Source organism: Metopolophium dirhodum, chromosome 1 (assembly GCF_019925205.1).
Source record: "Metopolophium dirhodum isolate CAU chromosome 1, ASM1992520v1, whole genome shotgun sequence".
NCBI classification, from domain to species: Eukaryota; Metazoa; Arthropoda; class Insecta; order Hemiptera; family Aphididae; genus Metopolophium; species Metopolophium dirhodum.
The window spans coordinates 15,948,034-15,959,778 of record NC_083560.1 but is presented as its reverse complement, the minus strand read 5'-3'; the positions used below and the strand labels follow the sequence as shown (position 1 = coordinate 15,959,778).

The 11,745-nt window shown below is 25.9% G+C and overlaps 1 long non-coding RNA gene across 1 annotated transcript; it reads left to right on the top strand.

Annotated features, from left to right (window-relative positions):
* Positions 1–2,547: 2,547 nt before the first annotated feature.
* LOC132936751 (uncharacterized) lies at positions 2,548–6,110 on the top strand. Its single transcript, XR_009663539.1, has 3 exons — positions 2,548–3,025; positions 4,195–4,448; positions 5,291–6,110. It is a non-coding gene; the product is annotated as an uncharacterized LOC132936751 (long non-coding RNA).
* The last annotated feature ends 5,635 nt before the right edge of the window (positions 6,111–11,745 follow it).

The following is an 11,745-nucleotide window of genomic DNA, read 5'->3' as shown; positions in this document are numbered from 1 at the left end:
GATTGAATCAATTAATTTAAATTAATTTATCTATTGAATTAAAAACTTTTAACTCAAATAGCACCAATAAATTGATTAATTCTATTTATATTTTTTTTTCTATATTTTATTTAATTACAAATTTACTATACTTTAATTTTATTAAAAACATAAAAATTAAAATTTCATTTAAAAATAACATAAAAAATTATAATAAATTTATTTAATATTTTTGATCCTTCAACAAAAATTTTTAATTTAGAATTAAATTGAATTAGAACTTTATTAATTATTTTAATAATACCATATTTTTTATGAATTATACCAAATCGAATAAATTGATTTATATTTAAAATATTTAATATATTAAATAATGAAATATTAATATTATATAAAATAAAAAAAACTAAATCACCTGCATTTATATTTATTGCATTATTTATATTTATTTTACTTAATAAATTTTTTAGATTATTTCCTTATATTTTTTCATCATCAAGTCATATAATTTTTTCAATTACTTTAGCTTTACCATTCTGATTATTTTATATTATTTTTTTCAACATGTAAAAATACTAATAATATAATTGCACATTTAATTCCACTTAATACACCATTTTATTTAGCCCCATTAATAACAATCATTGAAACAATAAGAATTATTATTCGACCCTTTTCTTTATCTATTCGTCCAACTGCAAATTTAATTGCAGGACATTTACTTATAACATTATTAAATTTTAATTCAATAATAATCATTATTATTTTAATTCAAATATTTATAATAATTTTTGAATTATGTGTAGCCTTAATTCAAAGATATGTATTCTCAATTCTTTCATCTTTATATTCTAGAGAATAATGATAAAAATTAATCAACCTTATTTTATTTTAAATTTAAGTCCATGACCAATTTTAATAGCTTTAAATACTTTTAATCTAATAATTTCAAATATTATAATTATAAATTTTAAATTAAATTTAATATCATTAATAAATTCAATTTTAATTATTACTATTTCAATTTTATGATGACGAGATGCAATTCGAGAAAGAACATTTCAAGGTAATCATAATTTTTATATTATAAATCTAATTAAATTTAGAATAATCTTATTTATTATTTCTGAAATATTTCTATTTATTTCATTTTTCTGAAATTTCTTACATAATTCTTTAGCACCATCAATTGAATTAGGATTAAATTGACCTCCTAAAAACATTAATTTTTTCAATCCATTATTAATCCCACTATTAAATACAATTATTTTATTAACATCAAGATTCACTGTAACATTAACTCATCTTTACTTATTAAATAATTCAAAGAAAAAAACAATTATTTTTATAAATAGGTATAACAATTATTTTAAGTATCTATTTTTTAATACTTCAAATATTAGAATATAAACAAGCAACATTCACATTTTCAGACTCAATTTTTGGGTCATCATTTTATATAGCAACAGGATTCCATGGTTTACACGTCATTATTGGAACTTATGAAAATCTTAATGAAAATCCAGGGGGGCCCGGTTGTCCGGGTACACTGTATTTTTCAATAATATTGACCTTCTGTTAATCTGTTAATTCAACTGATATATGTAAATTTACGTAGCATAATTATAATATTATATGACTCAATGACTGTATTCATGCAATAGTATTTATCAATTCATCATATCTATATAATTATTCATAAAATAAATAAGACTAGGTAGCTCAATTTCTAATAAAATTTAAATATATAACATAAGTAATTTACTTTATTAGTCAGTTAATAGTTAATACAATTAGTGTCAACTAGGTAAGTACTATATAATATTATATACTACATACTTAAAAAAGTAAAAAACATTATGTAACTTAATATTAATAAACTTTAAAATAAAAACTGTAAATTCCTTTTAATTTTGGAAAATTCGTCCACAACATTTTGAATTACATTTCAATCATCAATTTTCTGTCTATGTATACTAAGTATACATAGTCCAGATAGTCTCTGCTCTGTTAATGTAGACCTTAACCATGTTTTTACACGGCGTAGCGTACTAAATGACCTTTCAATCGTACATGTTGTGGTAGGTATGGTCATGTAAATGATGATACATTTTTTAATTGACGGAAAAAAGTCAGTCTTTAAGAAAGTATGAAATATTATATCCTTCATTAATTTAATGATGATTAATTTTCTTTATTCAATGTATCAATTATAATATAATTATGTTTAAATATCAAATGTAATAGACACGGAAAATCTAGGGGGGACAACCCCTTGTCCCCCAATCACTTAGGATGCCATTGCTTTTATCTCTCTCGTAGATATCAGACTTTCTCTCTTTCCCAAAAAAGATCGAAACCTCATTCGAAGCCAGGGCGTGTCCTATCTAGTCTTATAATATGGTGTGCATACCCATGTTTGTTAGTCTATAAAATGTTTTTTATTGTTTAATAGAGTAATATACTAATTTTTTGTCATGAATATGTATATATTATAAGAGTAACTATAGTACACTGTCTTAACTAGTAAAGACTATTTTTTTTTATAAGTACTAAAGACAGACGTGAATTGTGAATGATAACAAACGTACTGATAGGTAGCAAGACGGCAGCCATTTCATGCGTATCACAAAGTTGCTGTCATCACTATTTATTTTGTCATGATGCTTCACACAGTCACGTATTTGTGTTTAAAAACAATTTAGATTGTCCCGTCTATGTTGGGAAAAGTAAAGTCAATGTTTGTTTTCACATCCTGTGTGGATCTGGCATAATACGGGTTTTCACGTAGGAAACGAACGCAAACTGTTTTCTTTTTGTTTAGTTACTGATATTACATAATATATTACGAATTATGAAGCTGTTAAGTTATAAGTTTATAAGTTCGATAATGAATTAACCGGTCCAGGAAATAAAGTTGCGGATACAACAATTTCAAAAATGTATCAAAAACAAATCAAGATTGGTAACACTCAAATACGATGTTGAATATCATAATTTGGCTACTCAAGAAGAAGTTGATCGTTGAACTGAAGACACCGACGACGTTAGTATAATATGTTTACACTGTTTACTACAGGGTTGAATTAAGCTAAATTTTCAAGAAGAAAAATTTGATACCTATCGGCTATCAATAAGGAATAGTTACGTACCGATTTGTGTTGAAATCTGAGTCCGACACGGGTCACGTTTTGATTTCTATTTACGAGCTATACTTGTAGGGTCTTCTTAATAATTGTCTTAAATGTAAATGTTTTTCTTAAATATTCTTTTACTAGTATATATAGTATTATATTAGTAGTTCAGAATGACGTATATATACCTGTGTATATATATTTGTAATAATATTATAAAGAGGAAAGATTTGTTTATTTGTAACAAATAAACTCAAAAACTACTGGACATATTTCAAAAACTCTTTCACCAATAGAAAGCTACTTTCTTTGTGACTGTCATAGGCATAAATTTAATAAAGATAAAGTTAATAAATAATTAAAATAAAAGTGTAAATTGTTTATATATTTATATACAGCAGTGCACGGCGGGTGCTGGATTTCAAGCTACCTGCACCCGGACCTTTTTTCTTGTGTGTGTGTGTCTTATTGATGTGTAGACATGAATTAGGGTAGAAATTAGTATTTATTTATTATTGTTTACCATTAGTTATACGGGTAGATCAGGTACAACCTTGCATCAAATAAAATTTTTTAACATTGCCTACAAAAGTTAAAGTCGCCCTTTGTCCACGATCTGACGTAGGTAGTTGCCATTATTTACGGCCAACTAATTGCACGTGACCGGCTAGTACATAATATACTTGAATTATATGGTATTATTAAGTATTCTGTAGGTATGTAAGTATTAGGTACCTATTTCATATTCATATATATTAGTTTATATTACATAGTATTCTGTAAGTATATCATATTTAAATACCTCTATTCCTTGATATTTTCGCATTCACTGGATAACATATATGTAGCATATTATAGTCTATGATTATGATATCTGAATATTTCTTACGAATATTCTATGTATACTCTCTTACTATACTATTGCTAGTTGGGTATATTGAGCCCATAGATAACTACCTAGTTAATGTAATCGTTAAACATAACGAACCAAAACCTGTGGCTAGGTAGTATTTGGTTGTAGTAGAGATCTAATGTGGTAGAATTCAATTATTATGAAAATGTAATTTTTATTTTGTTACAGATTATCATTTTTTAAAAATGTAGTTTTCCCGGCGATCAATAAGCTACATGTCTCCTCAAAAACAAGAATATTGAATTGCATACCAGCAACAAATCACGATTCAGCAGAAATAATCATATTTAAGGATGAATGGAATAAACTTTTCCTGAATATTGAATCGTGCTTTGTGGCAGCTCATGGACTTGCCTTCAGTAATGAGGAAAATTGAAAGAAGTGGCAATTATTTCCTCGCCGTCCATTACTGACACTGTTAGGTATAGTGAAATTTTTAACTAAACAATTATTATCCATTTTAGTGTACACAATTAAAATATCAAACAATATGCAGAATTTACTAGCTTATACAATATAATTACAGGGCTTAGAACTACATTCATTTGCATATTTCTTAGGAAGCCACATATTCAAAATCTGATTTAATACAAATTTGTTTCATGATACATAGATTGAAATACAAAAATGTATATTCCATATTTTGCATATTTAAGGATTTTAAGCATATTAATGCAAATTATGTTATAATTTATAAATCAACAATAAACACATTTTTTTATACTATACAGAGTATTAATTGTAAATTTGTTACGATTTAATGTCTTTTAATTGACATTTTTTCAATAAAAAAAGATTTATTTTTACCAATAGTTCGTGGCCTCCATAGGGTTTTGGAGGAAATACGAATACAATTTGGTACTGTTGATAAAATTGTAGCTAATGTAAAAAAAAAGTAGTTGAGTAGTCTATGAAGTAGTCTATGAAGATTGTACAGCAGTATAATATGAAGCTATCTTCTTTAAACCACTACTGATGTACAATAACTTCTATTTAAAGGCAAAAACATTGAGAGGCGGGCCATCAATTTATCATCAATATAGTTGGGTATGACATGGCTACTCATAAATTTTGTAACACGAAGGCAGGTGACTATGGTGGCCATTGCTGGTAGGTTTTGAATAAAATATCCAACTCGTAAGTTTACTGACAATTTGATACAAGTTATGAATATTTCATTTTAAATAAATAAAAATAAATATTTTGTGACATTTTTAGTGTACTTACCTACTCATTAATAAATGTTATTTTCGTAATTTTCTAGGGAATTTGAACTACGTGCAAAGCCAAGCTGTAAGGTCAAATCTATTAAAGCATCAGTGAATAATGAACTACAAAGTACTATTGGAGGTGAGATTAATAGCTGTCTGGAGTTTCGGTGAACTGGCTGAACTGGAAAATGCCTCTTGCCCATGCTTGCTATGGTCTAAAAATTTACAGATGGCAGTTTGGACCAGAAATTATAACACACTAATAGAGCTAGTCTAGCTGTATTAAATTATAATTGTGTGGTGTTTTTAAAGCACCTTTTAAGTCTTCTGTCGATGTGTTAGATTCATCTACAATATCGCCTTATTGGAAACCATCAATTGACATGTTAGTTAATCGAAAAGATTTAGGAGTTTGTATGATAAATTATTATTTATATAATGAAATTAAGTAGGTGGTATTAAATGGTTAAATAGTGTAGGGGTTTTTGACCACAGCTTGTAAGTACTGAAGAATGCTGTCTGGTATCCATACACCATTCTTCAGTACTGTGATCAAAAACCTCTGCACTTTTTAAACTTTCAATACCATCAATACCGCCAACCTTAGTTTAAACTCCTAAATACTTTCATGTAATTAATATATCAACAGATGGTTTGCATCTGTTAATTATTGGGTTTTATATGCTGTTAACTAATATTCTATTTTACATTATTTTAAACTTGTAATAAATTTCCTACAATGGTTATCGGAATAAATATAATCCCCCTCATGAAAGAATATGAATCATGGAATAAATCAACAAAATAAAATATTTTGATAAATTAAAATTTTAAATTAACAAATAAATAATATACTAATATGTATTTATATTTGTTTATATTATCAATTCAATGACCAATACACCTTTAATAAACTCAATTAATTTTTTTTTTGCATAAGGTAATTAAACTATAATGTTATTAATGTTATTACTTCTTAATACTGTTAAAATATGTTTGAAAATTATAATAAAAATATGTAGAAGTAAATTAAATTTGGTCAATGTTTATTTTCAATAGGTATAAGTTTAGCTTATTTTGTTAATTTTCATTAAGAGGATGTCAGCGCACTATTTGTTTTCTCTCTCTGATCCACGCGCAACATAGACAATCGCAGAATCATTTTTTCTATGTTTTTAAGTAATCTTAGAGTAAAATCACACATTACAAAAAAGATTGAGAATAATATTTCATTGATGTTTTATATTCTTAACTTTTTGTAGTTGTTATATATTATGTTGTAACAATTTTTCTTGTGAGTACAAAATCTTCATATCATTATACTTAACTTTAGAAAGGTGCAGAAGTGGTTACCGCTCTGTTGAACAGTAATCCACACAACATAAATATATTTAATTAACATTAAAAAAATATTTGAAAAGAAATATCAATGATTTATCAGTTATTAAATAATATGTATTAATGCCTATTAAATATTTTTTGAACCATTTCAATAGACTTTCACAAATGTTTGAAATTAATATTTAATGGTATTTTATTAAATATTTAATATGTATAGGATAAATATAATTTAATTAAATATGAACATATTATATAAAGTATTTACTTCTTATAGTATTATTTTAAATATATACATATTATTAAGTGGAGATATATGAACACAGGAGGAGGATATACAATGTACAGTACAATTATAGAAAATAAACTACAATTAAGACAATAAAAATATAATATATTGGTTACACACATTTTTAGAATTTATTAATTTTAATTTTTTAATTAAAAATTGTGTTTGTAAATTCAGTAAGTATATTTTATATATTGATAGTTCACAATACAGTACAATATGTTTATTGTTTCTAATAGTTTTATAGTAAAAAATCTGAAGTCTAAAATACTTTTTACTAAGTTTTATGAACACATATTAATTTTGAATCTATCATAGACATTACAAATTTAGTAATTTAATACAGCTTATTATTTTCATTTTGCCTCTTGATATGAATGGTGCTTAAGCAAGAATGTATTTAATAATATATTCCATTTCCCTTTGAGACATTTGTTAAAAATAGGTTTGTTTTAACTGCATCTAAAAAAAAAAAATAATGAACTAGTTATACCATGATTATAACATTTTTATGTATTGATAACATTAAATTGTATTTATTTTTTTTTAATTGTTAAATTTTTTCGTCAATTCAGAGTTTACGACAATGGTGAAATGATTGAGTCTATCATTATGTCATCAAAAATTATAGCTTATTGAAATAATTATTGGTTTCAATCGCTAGCAACCTAAGTGACACATGGTGATCATAAGTATGTGGATACATATTTGCATAAGATTGGATGGTATTAATTGAAGGTTGAGATTGAGTTTGAAGTTCAGAATTGTTTGGGTTTTTAGCTTTTTGAATAATTTTAAAATTAAAATGTCAATATAAACCTGAATTTTTTTATCTTTTAAACTTTTTATGAGTGAAACTATTGATAGAGCAAATTATGTATCAGCATCAAGCTTTTGACGGTTATTCAGAATTTGTTGTAGGTTATCCTCAAAAGCTGGTTTTTACACTTTTTTGTTTTTTAGGAATCTGACGTAGAACAGTATTTTTTTCATCATCATATGTTTGACGTTTATGTACTGTGTCGTCTGTTCTTACATCTTAATCTATATCCACATCTAGATCACTTTCACTATTGTCACTATGGTCAATGTTACTTTCAGTTCTATACAAAATATTAATTAATTAGCAAAGAAGGTCATTAACTAGTATAAACTTATGTTTAACTTTTTAACTTAATAAATATTTACCTAATACTATAACATAATAAATATTCCTTAATTTAGTATTGAATCAAACAAACGTGTAAAAAAATTAGACAACTTCTATTCAACCGATTTATGTTAATATTTTTCTCCCTATAAACTTATATAGTTTGTTAATTATGAACTTATAGCTTAGGTTCGTAACAGCTCAACTTAATTAATTTAACTAACTCTAGATAATTTTTTTTCATTAACTTGTCCATATTTGTTAATTAGTATTGTGTCAGGTATTTTTAATAAAGATTGAAGAACTATATACAACATTTTAACTAGCAGTAAATAAATAGCCAATCACTTTTAGGGAGTACATTAGGCTTAGACACAGAACAATAATATTATTAAATACAATTCACAATTGATTTTTCATGGTAGGTCTTAAAAACTAGTATTTGAGTATATACATATGGGTTTGCTCTGTTTGCAGTTTGGCCAGACTGGCCAGACTTGGTTATATATTTTCTGCAGAAGCTGTCCCTAAATGTTTTCCATTTTTTTGTAATTCGGCAACATGTCAAAATAAATGATAATTAAATCTAAGTATTTGATTATATTATGGCGTTTGAGTGTAGTTAAAAAATGTAAAAATACATTATTCAAGGATAGTAAAGGGGTGAGCATATTATATAACAGTAATTTATTTCTGTATAATATATAATTATGACTATTTTTTAGGAGTAGTGTAAGTACTATAGTTACTAGTAAAACTGCTTCGATTTTCTTCAATAGTATTGTTCGATGGGAAAGTGAATCTAGTTAGTGAATTCGGGTGGTAAAATTTTAAAATTTTAAAAACTTAAAAAAACAACATAAAAATTAAGGAAAAACGGGAATTTTTACTCAAAATCAGTTTTTTGTGTAGGTAACTCTAAAACAAGGAACGTACATGAAATTTTCACTAGTTGTTTATAACCTCATTTTCTACACGATACAATTTTCAATATATTTTGAATTTTGATATGTTTTGAACTTTTTAAGAACTTTTTCAGTTTCCAATTTTATTAGTTTTTTCTTCTATGAATGTCAATAAAACTTTATTTTTTGTGTAAGACAAATTGAAAATGTAATAAAATGCTCCTAATATATTGTTTCAAAGACAGGTGAAAAATATTAAAAATCCTTAGTCACATTTTTGTTTAAGTAGTTAAAGTTCAAATCTTGACAGAATACGTAAAAATCACGAATATTTGTAAATTATTTTGAGTTAGAAATAATGTCCAAAATAGTTTCCTTTTAAAATCTAAGATTTGAAAATTTAATACAATATTCCTCATAAGTTTGTCTACTTTTATCAAAAAAAAATGCCTACAAGCAAATCAAATTAAATTTTAATGAGCGTTTGAAATTCATATTTTTACAGTATTGGATATTGCCACGATTTCTTATGTAGCGATTTTGTTATTTTGTTGTTATTCAAAAACGAATAACTGTAGACCTACATGGAAATTTTACTGAATGTTTACATTTTCATTTTTTAGACACCATACAATTTTGAAAATATAATGACCATTTTTGAGCCGTTATGTTGTCAAGTATGTATAGTTAATAGTGTTGATACATAATATTATTTCTATTTATTACAATAACTGTACGGCTGTACAGCCATATAGGTACTCGTCCGTCGAGTCTTGACTGCGCGTACGCATTAATGCGTGTTAATGTTGTAATCATTCGAATAAGATCTATGTGTAAAATAGAAAATAAGATTTGTTATTATTAAAAATATATTTCATAAAATACTTAAATCTTTTAATATTGAATTTATAACGTATTAAACCATTGATGGAAAAATACATTTATTACGAAAAAAAGAATAAATGTATGAAAAAAAAAAACGAATGGCGCCTAAGCAATATTTTTAAATTTTTACGTTGGTGGAAATGCCCTCTTTGCCCCTCGTTAAACACGCCTCTGGCAAAAGTGTATAATATGGAAGGACACCGTCAGAGGTTATGTATGAATGTATGATCGATAGCTGTAAAAATAATAATAATATTATATGTTGGAGAGTATTACAGGGTTTTGACTAGCTGTTATAGTAATTGCAGTGTTTTCAAAATCCTTAGTTGACATACAAATATACAATGTTCCGTTTTCATTAATAAATGTTTACTAAAAAGTGTAAAATATAAAAAGGTGGGTAAGTGAATGACGCTCTGCTGTACAGTAGGTTACAAGTGGGTCACTGTAATGGATGGTGTTAAATTTGAATTCAATGATATAATATCATTGTATAAGAAAAACGATTCTGAGCGAAAACGGTTTTTGTCTTGTAGGTATGTAGTCATGCAGAATTTGTATGTCGCAATCCATGAAGGAGAGGTATATGAAACTTATCAAATATGATATTGTTGAAAACCCATGAGTCTGTACCTACTCTGTTTCACATATAATATTGTAATAAAAATTGTTTTTATTGATTTCTTTTTAATTTAAAGCCAAAGTGAATATAACAACTTGTACACAAGCATGTTCATAGTGGACCACTGGATGCTCTTTAAAAAAAAATGTGTTTGTGTTAACATTATAATTTTATATCTACTTCATTATTTAAATCCATTCTTAGTTTCGATACAAATCCTAAGCCAATCTCGTCTTACTTTTATAGATTTAATTTTTTTTCTACAATGATTTAATTGAAATTAGTTACTCGGGCAGATCAGGTCTGCATCTAATGGTCGTGCTTATAGCTTTGAATAAAGAAACTATATCTTAAAACTAGATGTACCTATGTGTGTAGTTTATACACTCAAAACTTACTCAAGAGAAGCGATAAATGTATTGGTGTGTAAATACAGTAAGTTGAACTAATTTTTCCAAAAACAAATCACATAGGTATCTAACTTATATATAAATAATATTATAATATTATTTCATGTAATATTAGTTATTCATAGCATTATTAATTAATAAGTCAATACCAATGTAGTGAAGAATGGTGTAGATAGGTTCATACCATAATTTCTTTTGAAAAGTAGCTAGGTATAAATTAATAAATTCAAACAATATTATTATTGAGTAGGTACAATATGCATTTATTAATAAGCTGTTAAAATGTTCTGGATGTTAAAGAAAATAACCATAAATAAATTTTACTTTACAAAAATAAATACATTTTTATATAATCTGTTACTCCTTTCATTGCAATTGATACATCATTACGTCCTCTCATTTAAAAAAAAAAAAACAGCAATTGTTTGGATTAATGTGACAACAAGAACATAATATTGTAAATGATTATGCAATTTCATTAGGCAAAAAATATCTACCGAAAATAGGTGAATAAAAAACTATAAGTGTGCAATACAAAGTAAAAAAAATATTGAAAAAAAAATATTATCCCTACACAATACAGTATAAAGGAAAAAATAATTCAGCAGTGAAAGAGTTATTAATTGTACCTATATAGCTGTCTTGCTCAATGTTCAAGACAACATTTAAACATTCATAATATCGAATTACTTAAATTTATCATTACAGCTAACAACGTTTTTATTCATTGGAATGTTTAGTAATTTGATAATTTTATCTCAATACGCATCTGTTTTCATGTACACACCGCAGATTATTTAATTGATCTGAACCAACAACTCTGATGTAATTTTTTCACGAGGACAGACGTTTTTACATGTATACATCAAGCAATCTAAGTGCCGCAGCGTTGGCACACAAACTTTTATC